Raw genomic sequence first — 13,577 nt, forward strand, 5'->3', positions numbered from 1 at the left:
ATATATATATATATATATATATATATATATATATATACATAATATTATAACACACATTGAAACTAAATACAGTATGATCTGAGATACTTCAGAGATACTCGTAAATGTCGTGACACAGTCGTTTATTAAACAATTATAAAATATACATTCCAAAACATGAACCCTTCCAAATTTCATATTTATCTTTAAAAATCCATTAAAACTCTACTTACCTCTTGAAGAATGTCAATAAAAATCCGGTAAATTGTTCTCTGCATCCAGCAAAACAAAGCTATTTGTCACAGATAGTCATCGATCAAGTTATGTTTTAGTGTGTCATTTAAAAAATCTTTTTTCCCCCTCTTCTGTGAAAGTTTCCTTGTTTTTTTTTTCTCTCCTCCTCCATCTTGGTCTCTGATTTAAAACCTGCCTTTCCATATTTCCCAATATTTGATTATTTTTACACCCCATAATTGGATTCGCTATATATGCTAGATACCCTTATTGTCAGGTTTTCCATCTGTCTGTCTGTCTGTGTCTGCAACTCGAGGCTCCACAGTACGAACTAGCGAACCGGTTTTGATGAAACTTTGCCAACAGGTGCCATATGGTCTGGGAATGTGCGCGTTTGAATTTTGTTGCCGAGCAACCACCCGTTGCTGTGCAGCGGCCGAAAAACCGCGTGCAGTATTTTCAATACTTATCCTTCAGTTTTGAACGTAGAGAAACGAGACTTCGGAATTAAACACTTCGAGATATTTAGAAAATTTTACTCGAGCCGATTTTTGATTGAGGTTTTATTTTTCAAATGGTAGTCCTTCAAAAATCGGGTGTCTATTTGCCGTCATTTAAGGTGTGTATACAGTGTTTGTAAGGAACTACACCGTCGTTCCACCTTCGATCTCTCCTCGATCCAAACGTTATTGACCAAAGTGAAAAGGATCCAAAATAAATGGAATCACCGGCATTTCTGTCTTTGTGGATTTCTAATAATATGTTTATTTATTTACCGAAAACAATTCCACGACCCACACACCACCTCCAATTATTTATTTATTTACCGAAAACGATTTCACGACCCACACACCACCTCCAATTATTTATTAAAGTGGGAGTGGCGTAGGAAAGTGGGCGTGGCTTACGAAAAATATTGTGTGGCTCAGGAGGTGTGGTCAAACAAGAGCATTGAGAGAAGTTTATCGGGTTGTGTGTGTGTGTGTGTGTGTGTGTGTGTGTGTGTGTGTGTGTGTGTGTGTGTGTGTGTGTGTGTGTGTGTGTGTGTGTGTGTGTGTGTGTGTGTGTGTGTGTGTGTGTGTGTGTGTGTCTGCAACGCGGGGCTCCACAGCACAAACCAGCAAACCAATTATTTTTCAAATGGTAGTCCTTCAAAAATAGGGTGTCTATTTACCGCCATTTTTTATGAGTGCCAGTTGGCAAAATACGCAATAGGAAAAATCTTGCCAGGCAGAGGAACAATTGTATGTGAACCAATACGTCTTGGCAATGAATCTTCGTCGGTGGATCGGTCAGAATGAAAAGCATCATATCCAGCGCTTCGATCCTAGCGAATCCCTCGTCGCTTACTGGCTTGTTTCAACCTTTGTACATTTTTACATAATTTTAAACGAAACGATGTTGGTGACTTGTTGTAGACCTCCAGGTCAAATATAATCTTGATTCTCATTGTGCGTTTCCTCATTCCTACGCAATTGCATTGTGTTCACACAAAGCCATTGTGTTTCTTTTTATGTATGGTATATTCCGCTTAATTAATCTTGATTTACAATTTAATTCTTCACAATACCCTAGAACAAAGTTTTTAGCTCTAGGATTGCATTTTAGGCAAAGACCATCGGTACATAACATTTCAATGCGGCAATTAAAATTCTTGATGTGAAAATTCACGGTACAGTGCATTGAGTTTCATCTTCAGAGTTTGCCTTACAATCGTCTGTGTAGCTCAATGTGTTTATCATGTTAATTTGTTAAAGTCTTTGACTTGTCATCCATTACTTAACACCAACTCTAATTGTTTTTGTTTTAACCATAATACAATGTTAGTTTTGAGCATTTCAAAGAGCTGGTTAGCCATTGCATCCTTGGGCAATAAAGGCGTCAATGCCAAAACAATCTGCGAATGCATTGTCGCCACAAATGGAAAAGGCACCGTGGGCGTGACTCAACTAAATATGATCCACAGTCAGGCCATCCATGAAACATCATCACTCATGAAACGACTGCCAAGGTCAAAGCAGGGGTTATGAAATGCTGCTGGGTGAACGTTTTGGAAGTGTACATGGAATGTAGAATTTTGCCTAGAACTGGGCTGCAAGGATAATGCTGCAAAGCATTTTACCCCTTATCCAGTTGGCACAGTTCCAAAACCCATGTCGTTTGTTATTTCTAATCGCATGTCACAATGTCCTTGTCCTTCAAGTAATCTATGCACAGGCTTTTCTGTGAGTGTTGGTCACTGTGGAAAAACAATGAGAATTCGATCTTCTGTAATGAATTAGCTGTTAGTGGCACTCATGATGGCTCAAAGCAAATCTCAATGCTCCTGATCATTACAAATGCATGAAGTTCAACCTCAAGCTGCTGGCGTTTTTTGATGGCAATTCACATCAATTTGATGCACAACTAGTCAGTGAAGAAAAAAAAAATTAATGTATGTTGGAAAATAAGTGTTGATACTCCTTGGGTTCAAAAAAAATTGACGTAGTTGGTGTTGGAACCTTAATTGTTTTGCAAGATATTGTTATCTGCAAACTCCATTCATGAAAATGAGGCATCGTTTTATACAGATGTTTAGGCTCATTGGAAAATTAATGACTGAGAACTAAGGGACATACATACTAATATTGGGAAAGAAAAGGCTGGTGTTGATTTGATGGTTAAGGTGGCTGGCTTAAGATTTTAGGGTCTTGAATTTGAGCCCCTGTTGGCTGTTGAAGTAACACCAGGTGGGGTCGACTCAGCCCGTCATCCTTCCGAGGTCGGCAAAATGAGTAATAGTGTACTAATAATAGAGGGCACTGCATCAGCAGCACAGCCGCACCCCCAGAAAATAATGTAGCCCTGTAGCTGCAACCAGCAGCCACAGGGCTGCACATGATAGGATGAGCGTAAAAGCTCAGAGTAGACATCAGGTTTAAGGTGATGGAAAACTGACCAGGGAATGAATCAGAAGATGACTGTTACTTTGGTTTGTGCTCTCATAATGTCACGCTTGGATTACTGCAACTCACTGTTAGTAAGCCGAGTTGTCTCTTCTTTCAATTCCCTACAACCTATTCAGAATATAGCAGCCAAGTTCCAGCTTGCAAATTAAATGAAATGTCAGTGAAATCTATATGTTGGCGTACTAACCCAGTATACCAACATATCGATTTCAAAATGTCACCGATGACCTATAAAGCCAACAACAAATTATTGCTTCCAGGCTACATTTTTGACGTAACCGCACTGTACACCCCTACAAGAATGCTAAGTTCAAATAAACGGAATCCCCTGGTAATTGCTTACACGAGGATGAAGACGTTTATGATGGATTATAATTCTTCAGATATGCGTATCAATTGTGCAACTATCTGCCTTTTAAAATTCTCACAGCCTCATCAGTTATGGTTCTAAAATCTCTAACCCTAACTGTGCATCCCATCTGCCAGCATTTGTTGGTAGACATTAAAGAAACATGTGCTCTCCTTTGTAGAGTGGGTGAGCTCTTGCCAGCACCATAGCCAAATTCCAAATTCCTGCCCCAACTATACTGCTGGGAGAGAGAGAGATGGCAAACCACCTAGCATGACCCTTGTCAAGAAACTGCTTTGGCAGTATCAACACTCTCTAACATGGTATGATACATTGGATTGGATGTATGTATGTATGTATGTATGTACGTATCCATCCATCCTTCAGGACCATACTCTGTGCAGGGCATTGGTGCTGCCGAAGCAGTTTGCTTGGCTATTGGGCACAATCCTGGTCGGTTCACCACTCTGTCACAGTATACCAGCATGCTGGTACTCATCTTTGCCAATCTCAGAAGGATGACAGGCTGAGTCAACCCCACCTGGTATTTATTCAACATCCAAGCGGGATTTGAACTTAGGACCCTCGGATCCCAAGCCCACCACCCCAGCCATTAAGCCAACACCAGGCGTATGTATGTATGTATGTATGTATGTATGTATGTATGTATGTATGTATGTACCTTATAGAATGGAATACTGTTCGCAGGCCGATCTCCACCAAATTCTGCAGATGTTTTCGTAGCTTGGGGTACCCAGGGTTGTGTCATGGGTGTGAAATAACATACCCTGCCCCCACCACTCTCTGCGAGGGTAGGGCGAAGGCTTTCAATTTTTGCTTGTACACATGGAATAGTGGAAGTTGTTTCACCTGCCTGAAGCCAGGACAGGGTATTGACACCATGTTTCAGGTATTACTAGTCATCAAAAGGATTCATTGATTGAATGACACTCCAAAATACAGAAAATGAAGGGATGAGCAGAACTCAGAAAAAGCAGGAAGATTCTTCATTTTTAGGACAAAAGGGAACAAATGATTACAGGTGAACTGTAATTGTTTGGATTTAGGAAGGTAGGTAAACAATAAGTTGGTTGGATGAGGTGCATGTTTGAACAATGAGGGCAAAATAGGGGCGGATGTTGGGTGGAGAGCACTGGTAGAAGCAAAAAATAAAAATCTGAATTAAACCCCAAAAAATTTACGTCGGGCTGTCGACTGGTTAGTGGTAGAAAAGCAGCAAGCCCTGTGTCATTGCTCATTGAGGATTTAGACTCTGACCTTCCCCAGCTCCTCCACGACATACACGTTTTTTTCCAGTAACCCCTTTCTGGTTAACTCCAAAAATCCAGCCTTTCTTTTCACCTGCACTCCTTTGTTCCTCTTTTCTTCCAACGGTTCAATTGCACTCTGAACTCCAAGGCTTCAACCATGTCATGCACTACCATCTCATGTTGTTATGCTGCAATTTTTAGGATAGTGGCTATTATATTTAATTAACCATGGTCCTGAATATGCAGGTTTTTATTTGTTTCCCCAAGTAATATGCTTCCCCTATCCCCCTATATACAGTATGTTGATTATAAAATGCCATCAGATGCAGTACAAAGAGTACAAAAGTACAATATACATATTTTGTACTGTATATATCCCCCTATATACAGTACAAAAGCACCCAAAACAGCCATTCTTTCCTTCCTGCTGTCACTCCAGGCAAGCTATCCTTCAGGGGCAGATGTAAAGGGAGCTATCCTGTGTGCCTTTATATTGTAGATGTTAAAAAATGTCCTACTTATAATTAGCAGGTAATTATAGCATGACTTACATAAAGCAAAGTGCTGATATGTTGATATGGTCGAGGCATGATTGCCCAAAGGGTGTCCTCTTGTCTCACTTTCCTTTTACCTCATTTTATTGCATATTCGTAAGTACACTTTATAATAAATTTAAGTAGGGCTAGCACGAAATCCGAGATATGTACACTTGCCTCTGAGCTGTCTTGCCTGGATTTGAATCTTGGCCCAGCTACAAACTGTCATCCTAGTGTTTTGCAGGTAGGGTGATTCATTGATGTATGTGCTGCCCCTCGGATGGGTGGCCTGTAGGTGGGTGGCCTGTCTGCCAGCATTACTTGGTGCACATTAGAAATCACACACTATCATTCATGAAGAATGGACAAGCTATTGCCGACACCCTGGCCAAATTCCAAATTCCTGCTCCAACTTACAGGGGTCATTGCATCAGTGAGCACTGCCGCTCCCTGTGAGAGCTGATGCTAACTAAACCGCAGCCACGTGCTGAAAATGAACGACGATGATTATGAGAAAATTTGAGTAATATAAGTGGTACGTTGAGCTGTAACTTTTACTTTCACAAGCATATGCTATACAAAAAATGGTGTATTTTGTTAAAAGCACCAAAAACAGCCATTCTTTCCTCCATAGCATATGAAATATCACTTACAAGGTAATACAACAATCTCAGGATTCCAGAACATATATATATATATATATATATATATATATATATATATATATATATATATATATATATATATATATATACATACACAAGAGGGATGTGCTTACACATTGTGTAAACATACGGACTGTGTTTCCCTATTGTCTCAGGTCGGTCACCTGCATTTGATTTTTCATTTATTCATTTTCGTTTTTTTTTCTTCATTTATTTATATTTTCATTTATGGATGTTGTCCGATGGTTCTGTTATTTCTTTGATGTTCGTCAGCACACACAATTACTGTGCTTCCCCATTGTCTTGAGTCACCGGCATGTTTTTTTTTTCATTTATTTATATTTTCATTTTCAGATGCTTTCCAATGGTTCTGTGATTTTTCCTGTTGTATCGGCTTCGATGTCTGTCGGCACACAAAATTGCTGTGCTTCCCCATTGTCTCGGGTCGCTCACCTGCATTTTTTCATTTTTTTTCGTTTATTTATATTTTGTTTTAAGGATGTTGTCCGATGATTCTGTAAAATTTTCCGGTGTCCTGGCTTCAATGTCCATTGGCACGCAAAATTTCAGCTTTCTACGTCACCTGGAAGGTACCGATCTTTAATATCTGTCAGTGAGTGAGTGGTTCGAAAGAGCTTTCTAGTCCAAGCCTGATTGTCATCCTACCAGACCTGGGAATAATTGATTAGGTGAGAGCAGATTGGTTGTTCTCTCCAATTATAATTATCGGTTTGAGACGTGATTGGGCTTTTAGTGTCTGTATAATATATTTACAGAGGATGAAATAAGGGAGAGATAAAAGAAGTCCTCAAAAAATATACAAACAAATTTGGTGGAGGAAATGTGTAGGTAGGCAGCAGGTGCAAAAATATTAATCAATCCTTTAGCAACACTTGCTTTGGAATGTGATACAAAACAGCCAAACAAATATGTGATGATAAATGTGACAGTGACATAAAGAATGCCAAAGCATAAGTCAACCCCCACCTCCATGCGATGATCCAATATGGTTGGGATGTATTTATCAGGATTGGTCCATAAGTTACACAAATACTGACTTCGCCTTCAGTTGATATCACATCTCACAAAATCTCAATCACCCTTTAAGGCAATGTTAAATAATCACATTGAGCACCTGTAACCACCCCCTTTCTCCCAAAATATATGAACTTCATTTCACATCACACAGTTCAGTTGTTTGGGGAGTGGGATTAAGATTCGATGTTGAATACCAGGCACAGTCTCCATGTAAGAGACCGCTGGGAGTAAAATGCAACTTAGCCAACCAAAGGTGAAACAACACAAAAATCTAAACAGGTTTGCCTTCTACACTTTCTGCTTACAGACTTTACTTTTAACTTGGTTAGGGGGAAATTGGACAGGGCCAAATTTACAGGCAGATTTTTGTAACCATTGCAAGTTGTCCTGCAATTTTCAATGTCAACCATGTATTGTGAATTGGAATCACATAGAGCGAACTTGGCAAGCAGATTATCCCCTGAAGGCCATCGGTGAACTGGATGGGTTTATTTCAACATTCTGAAATACGGCACATTTCACTTTACCTTTCTTTTCACATTACAGTTTCTTTTATAGACAATAGCACATTTCAAGTTCACCTTTTATGACTCTCAATGACCTGTCTCAAGCAAAACTCTCCGGTGCTTTGATTTTCCTTGGAACATAAGATTCTGAAGGAGCTGAAAAGTGAGACAAAGGTGATTTGAGGGTGACATGCAAACAAAATAATGTCTAAACCAGAGCAGATCACTTATAGCTTTAAAGGGCATAGCAAGGAAATGAAAATTGTGTGCTAATGTTCATTCATAATTTAAAACGGTTAGAATGAAAGAATGGTTCTGTGTTTTCAACTGCGGAGTCACTGAAATCTCTTCGTGCCAAGCTTGAATGTCCCTTCCTTTGGAAGAGGAATTCCTCCATCTTTTTTATATGATAAATGACAACATCAGTTTGTATGAAAGTCAATGCTCAAATGAAATAGACCCTGAAATGTAGAAAAAAAATTGTTTGACTTTCATTCTCAAAGTGCTCCTTCTTTCTAACTGCTTTACAATGAAGAAAGACAAGTAAGGCAGCTGTAAAACTAATAACATATATATATATATATATATATATATATATATATATATATATATATATATATATATATATATATATATATATATATATATATATAGTATCCCCACGTAACATTGTCATCATTCCTCACTTGGCCCAAATCTTACTTCATACATATATATATATATATATATATATATATATATATATATATATATATATATATATATATATATATATATCTGTCGGACTTCCTTTGAAATGTATTTAACAAGTTATCATGTGAGCTTCAACATCTCCAAACTAAATTCTGTGGCCTTTGTTTATCAAATTGTATTTGTGTTTGTTGTCAAAACTGATTCTGTTTCATACAGTTATTTGCCATAAATCCACAACTTTTGGAAGCCTAATAAAGTAACACTTCCTTCATGGTATTTTATTGCCCAGTAACAAGGTAAGGTTGAGGCATTGTGAACAACGTCAGCAGCCTGTTGTTGGTGTGGCAGTAAAAGGCTATGATTAGCATCCAGCAGTGTGACAGGATGATGCAGAGGTAGCACACTTTACCGACTGTATAACTTGTCTAATCTAGGTTCTCTTCTGAGCCTGAAAATAAAGTGCCGGTTTAAATTATTATTATTTTTTTTTTTGCAGTCCGGGCATTGCATCACAAAGTGCGTCAGCCCTTGAACTGATGTCAAGCCAGGTGTCCCACCTGCTATAGCATTAGTTGACAGATGTTAATGATCCCATGATGTCATTCAAAAACGTAGGTGAGTTGTCGTTTGCGCCTTGAACAAATTTTTAATTCTTCCCGAAACTATGAGGGTATAGCAAATGGTCTGGTCTTTTTGGATATCCCTTGACACCAGGCCATCTCAATGTGGTTGTTAGCTCGACAGCAACTCTAACACAATAAACAAATTCACTGCTACCCAGGTGTTAGTATGTCATATGTGAACAGCCATCTTCAGCTAACAAAGGTATTCCAATCATCTATCTGTTATTATACTCATATAAAAGATAAACATGATACCAATTTCATATTGTGAGAAAAATCAGAGTTTCTTGTAATCTGAGAGAAAGGCTTGTTCATTTGTGCATATCTATTTTAATGATATCTTATGCCCTATAAGAAGAAACATATTACAAAGGGTAAATTAAATAATCATCAAAGTAATTAGGACCTTTGCTATTTTCTTTCTCTTTCTCCCAACATACATCTTTCTCACCACATCCCCCAAAACAAATTATTTGCATCAGCCCATGATGAGCAATTGTCCTTGAATTTTGGAACGAATTTCTGAGTAATTAAACACAAATGAACAAGGATTTATACTCCACAGTGTCAAGTATTGCCAAAAGGGACACAGTGCTTTTGTGCATGATGGATGAAAACATTTTGTTTCATTATAGGTTTGTGGAATCGAAAACATGTGTCTTCCTACTTTGTGTCTACGTACACAAAGTCCCAAACATAACTATTGTTTTTTCATCCACCTATGCTTCATCTCTCCACCATGGGAATCATTTTGAGCTCAAAAGCCATCATTGTGGCATTAATGTTCTTCTTTCTGGTACTTTAGAACAAATGTAATTATTTACAAGGGAAAAGGAGAAGAAAAATGACCTTTGATCTCATTTCTGTGTTCAAAGGAGTGATACACCATCTCTGTGGTATGTGCATCCAGCAAATGTTCAAACAATAGACTGGAAGAAATTAAATAAATAATCAGGTGACAGCCAACTGTTTTCCAGGTCTGATTGTGAAAATCTGAAGATCTCTTGTTGGCATTTGGCAATAACGAAACCTGACAATTAACTGAGACAAAAAAAACAACAACACTGCAAATATTGTCTCTATACCCATCTTTTGTTTAGCTTACAAAGAACGTTTCCTGTGCCAAGACCGAAGTTTTGTCCTTTAAAATCTCCAAGGGTGACACAACATTGCTCAATGAAAAGCAAGAATTCTTTTCACAGTTTAAGATCATGCTTCATGAGGGCTATTCACTTAAAACCTACAAATGAATAACTTGTATTTGAGAAGTCCTTGGACAAACACCCATGATATTGAAGTATGCCAGTCATTGCACACCTTTTATACATGTGTATGGGTTCAAATCTCAGCCCAGCTCTAAACCATCATGCTTGTGTTTCACAGGGAGGGCAACGCATTAATGTGTGCGCTGACCCTCAAAATTGATATTAAACTGTGTCCCTTCTGCCAGCAGTAGTTGATGGACGTTAAAGATCCCACGGTTTCCTTCACCAAGAGTAGGTGGGCTATTGCCGGCGTACTGGCCAAAAATTCCAAATTCCTTCCCTACTGGGAAGGCAATGGCAAACCACCCAGAACAACCCATGCCAAGAAACTGCTACAGCAGCACCAATGCTCTGTAAAGGGTATGGTAATCTCATCTCATCTCATATCATCTTGTATACAAATTATTGTACTGGTAATTATAGGCATGTGTTGTTTTCAGTTCATTAAGTATAATGCAGGATGGTGCAAAGATAGGCACCTCACCTTTGAGTTCTCCAGTCTGGATTTGATTCCCAACCAGACTATAAACTGTTGGATTGGTATTTCGTAAGTGGAGCGTTGCATCACAAAGTGTGCCGTCCCTCGGATGGATATTAAGCCAAGTGTCCCATCTGCTAGCATTAGCTGGTAGACATTGAAGATCCCAAGTTGTCTTTCGCAAAGAGTACGCGAGTAATGGCCAACATCCAAACCAAGATACGAATGCCCGAACAGATCACCTTTGGTCCAATGTCAGGCCTGGCCAGCCGATTCGTGAAAGTCTTGCACCAAAAAAATCTTCATGACCGACCGCATAAGAAGGTGGGAATAATTGTGGCCATTAAAGTTGTAGTTGTCGTCGGTGTGTATTTTCCATCAAGCTGTCGAGATCAGTAACTTTTCTTCGTTAAAGTTTATACGAGATCATAATTCATGAAACTCACGAATAGAAAGTTTAAGAGAAGGATAAAAAGATGTGGTTTGGAGGAAATTTTTTCCAGAAGAAAACTGAGCATGGAGAGTAATTCCAAGGAATAGCAGAAAGAAAGGAAATGTAGAAAGCAGAAGGTTGACTGTGAAAAGGAAATGGAGAAAGGAAACAAAGATGGCTGCACAGATGCATGATGGTGGCATTGGCCTTTATGGTTGAAGATGTAAACTAAATATTGTAATCACATTCTCTGAATGCATGCCTCACCCCTGAATAATTAAACGCAAATAGGATGTAGATTCGAAACCAAATTAATACACGTGTGGTCTTGAAAACTAATTCGTATATGGAAGGGCTCTGTGGATACTTTTATAGTAAGCAAGGGATTAAGTGCAGATTATTAATTGTGCAGAGTTTGGCTGCTGCCGTTGCTAATTGCTTGGTACATTTGGGGGTTGGAATGACTTACCCAAGGGTACTGTTTGTTTCTGACTCTCTTTGATAGCGGAGTAACAATATCCGTCTCTGTGTCTATTCCTTTTTTTAATCTGTCATTTAATTCCTCTCCATCTCTCCCTTTTCAATTGTCATCTCTTTTTTTTTTAATCTTCTTCTTTCGCTGATTTTGTATCCCTACTTTTCTCTTTCCCACTCTTTAAAAGGATAACCTCGAATTGAACCGATGACCCATTTTGATTGATTCTCTCATCTCAATTTGTCTTTCCACATGTGTAGTTAATCAACTCTCCCTCATTGCTTTTCTCCTTGTGCTCTGTCTGCATTTACTCGTATTCTGAGTGTAAGTTCCTATTTGGAAATTCGACTTCCATCCCAAACTTAAACTAGAAGGGCACTCGGTAGAGCACACACCTCCGCCATGTAATCCTGATCCACGAGAACATATCGGGCCCAATACATTTTTGAAATATCGTGCTTTTCAGGACTATATCGTTTTTGGCCCGATCTTTCAATGATGAAGAATCACTTAAAAAATTTAAATAATTCCCGTGTCCAGATCCAGATTCGGATCTTCACCGAAATCGAATCAATTCGTCGTGGTCACACACACAACCTGTCCACCAAATTTCATCCGAATCCGTCCGCAACTTTTGGAGATATTGTGCGATTTATTATTTTCACCCGATCTCTTAATGGTGAAGAATCACGAAAAAAATTATCAGTTCCAGATCCGAATTCGGATCCTCACCAAAATTGAATCAATTCTTCCTTGTCCCGAAAATTTTCCCGACGCCTTTGTATAATGCCGAACATTTTAATATAATGTATAATATCATTTTTTTTCTTTGTATAATGCATTATAATATAATGCAGAAGCCTTTATAACATGAAAGGCAATATTCAGTGACCCCGACTACATTCCTTAGTGGGTGTACACAGAGCCGCTGAGAGGCAGAATGGGCCCAGGGAAATACTAAGTGTAGGGCCTCCCTTTCATTTTTTTTTTTCTTCTTTTAACAACCTATATGGAGGTTTCCATAGTTTCATCATCAGAAACACAGGCCATGTTTGAGGGAAATTGGGCTGTTATTCACTTATTCCTACATGCCGATTTGTTTAACACACTCCATCTGGATGGAGTCTGGCTAACACTCCTGTTTTCATTACGTCATTACCGCGATTGTCATTTTGCAAATTAGTCCCACAGTGGTTTATTTTTCGAGGGAGGGCGTCACTTCACATGCTGGGGAATCGCCCAGAGTAGCTTGGAAGGAGATACAAAATATAGCTGCCGCCAGTGTTTTATTATCACAAGCAATCATTATATGAAACAAAAAATTGAAGGAATAATTACGGGCCTTTATTAGGTCCATGCCCCGGGGTAGTTATCCTGCCTGCCCCCCCCCCACCCCATCTTGGCACCCCTGGGTGTAGGGAAGTGTTTTAGGCCCCCACAAAAAAATAGACCCGGCAACGCCAGGTACCCCTACTGGTGTATTATTGCAGACCCAGGGTCGGGGGCAAAGACCATGAGGGGTGAACTACCTCGGGTTCCTACCAGACTCTCCGGAATCACAGGCCGTCGCACACGAATAACTTTCTGACCCGGCAGTCGCTAATCAACCGTGAACGCCAATAACTCGACCACGTGACTTAGGGTCCTCCGTCTAATACCGTTTACCTAAAGGTCACGTGATCTAATTACTGGGGCACACGCCCTCGGTACGCACTTGCTCAAACTGGATCACCTTACCAGATCAAATGCAGTCGAGCAGGACTACCAAGCACGTACCAGCAAGGAAACAGATCGTTGGGGGATAACGTCCCGGCTAAATGAGGGTGCGGGCCATGCTGGACCAATGGAAGAAAACGCGTAAACGAGCTGGGAACATTTATATGCAAAGCATTTATTTACAATGAAGCAGGGAAGGGTATGTGGTACATTGAATGGGTTTTTATTTTATGTACTGTAGGGGATAGCAAGGACTTTGTGGAGTGCGGCAAAAGACAAGCAATCTAACAAAAACAGACACTGAGCAGAGTTATTCCGATTTGTCTTCTACAGTCTTAATTTATACTCGGACAGGTGCCATCACATGC

General features: G+C 39.4%; 1 protein-coding gene across 5 annotated transcripts in view; it reads left to right on the forward strand.

The window, feature by feature from the left end:
• The window catches only part of LOC147022983 (neuroligin-3-like), a 103,652-nt gene that overhangs the window by 34,957 nt on the left and 55,118 nt on the right, over window positions 1-13,577 (forward strand). The window lies entirely within an intron of this gene.

The sequence above is a fragment of the Eptatretus burgeri genome, chromosome 7 (assembly GCF_056783735.1).
Source record: "Eptatretus burgeri isolate ZD-2024b chromosome 7, Ebu_testis_v1, whole genome shotgun sequence".
Classification (NCBI taxonomy): Eukaryota; Metazoa; Chordata; class Myxini; order Myxiniformes; family Myxinidae; genus Eptatretus; species Eptatretus burgeri.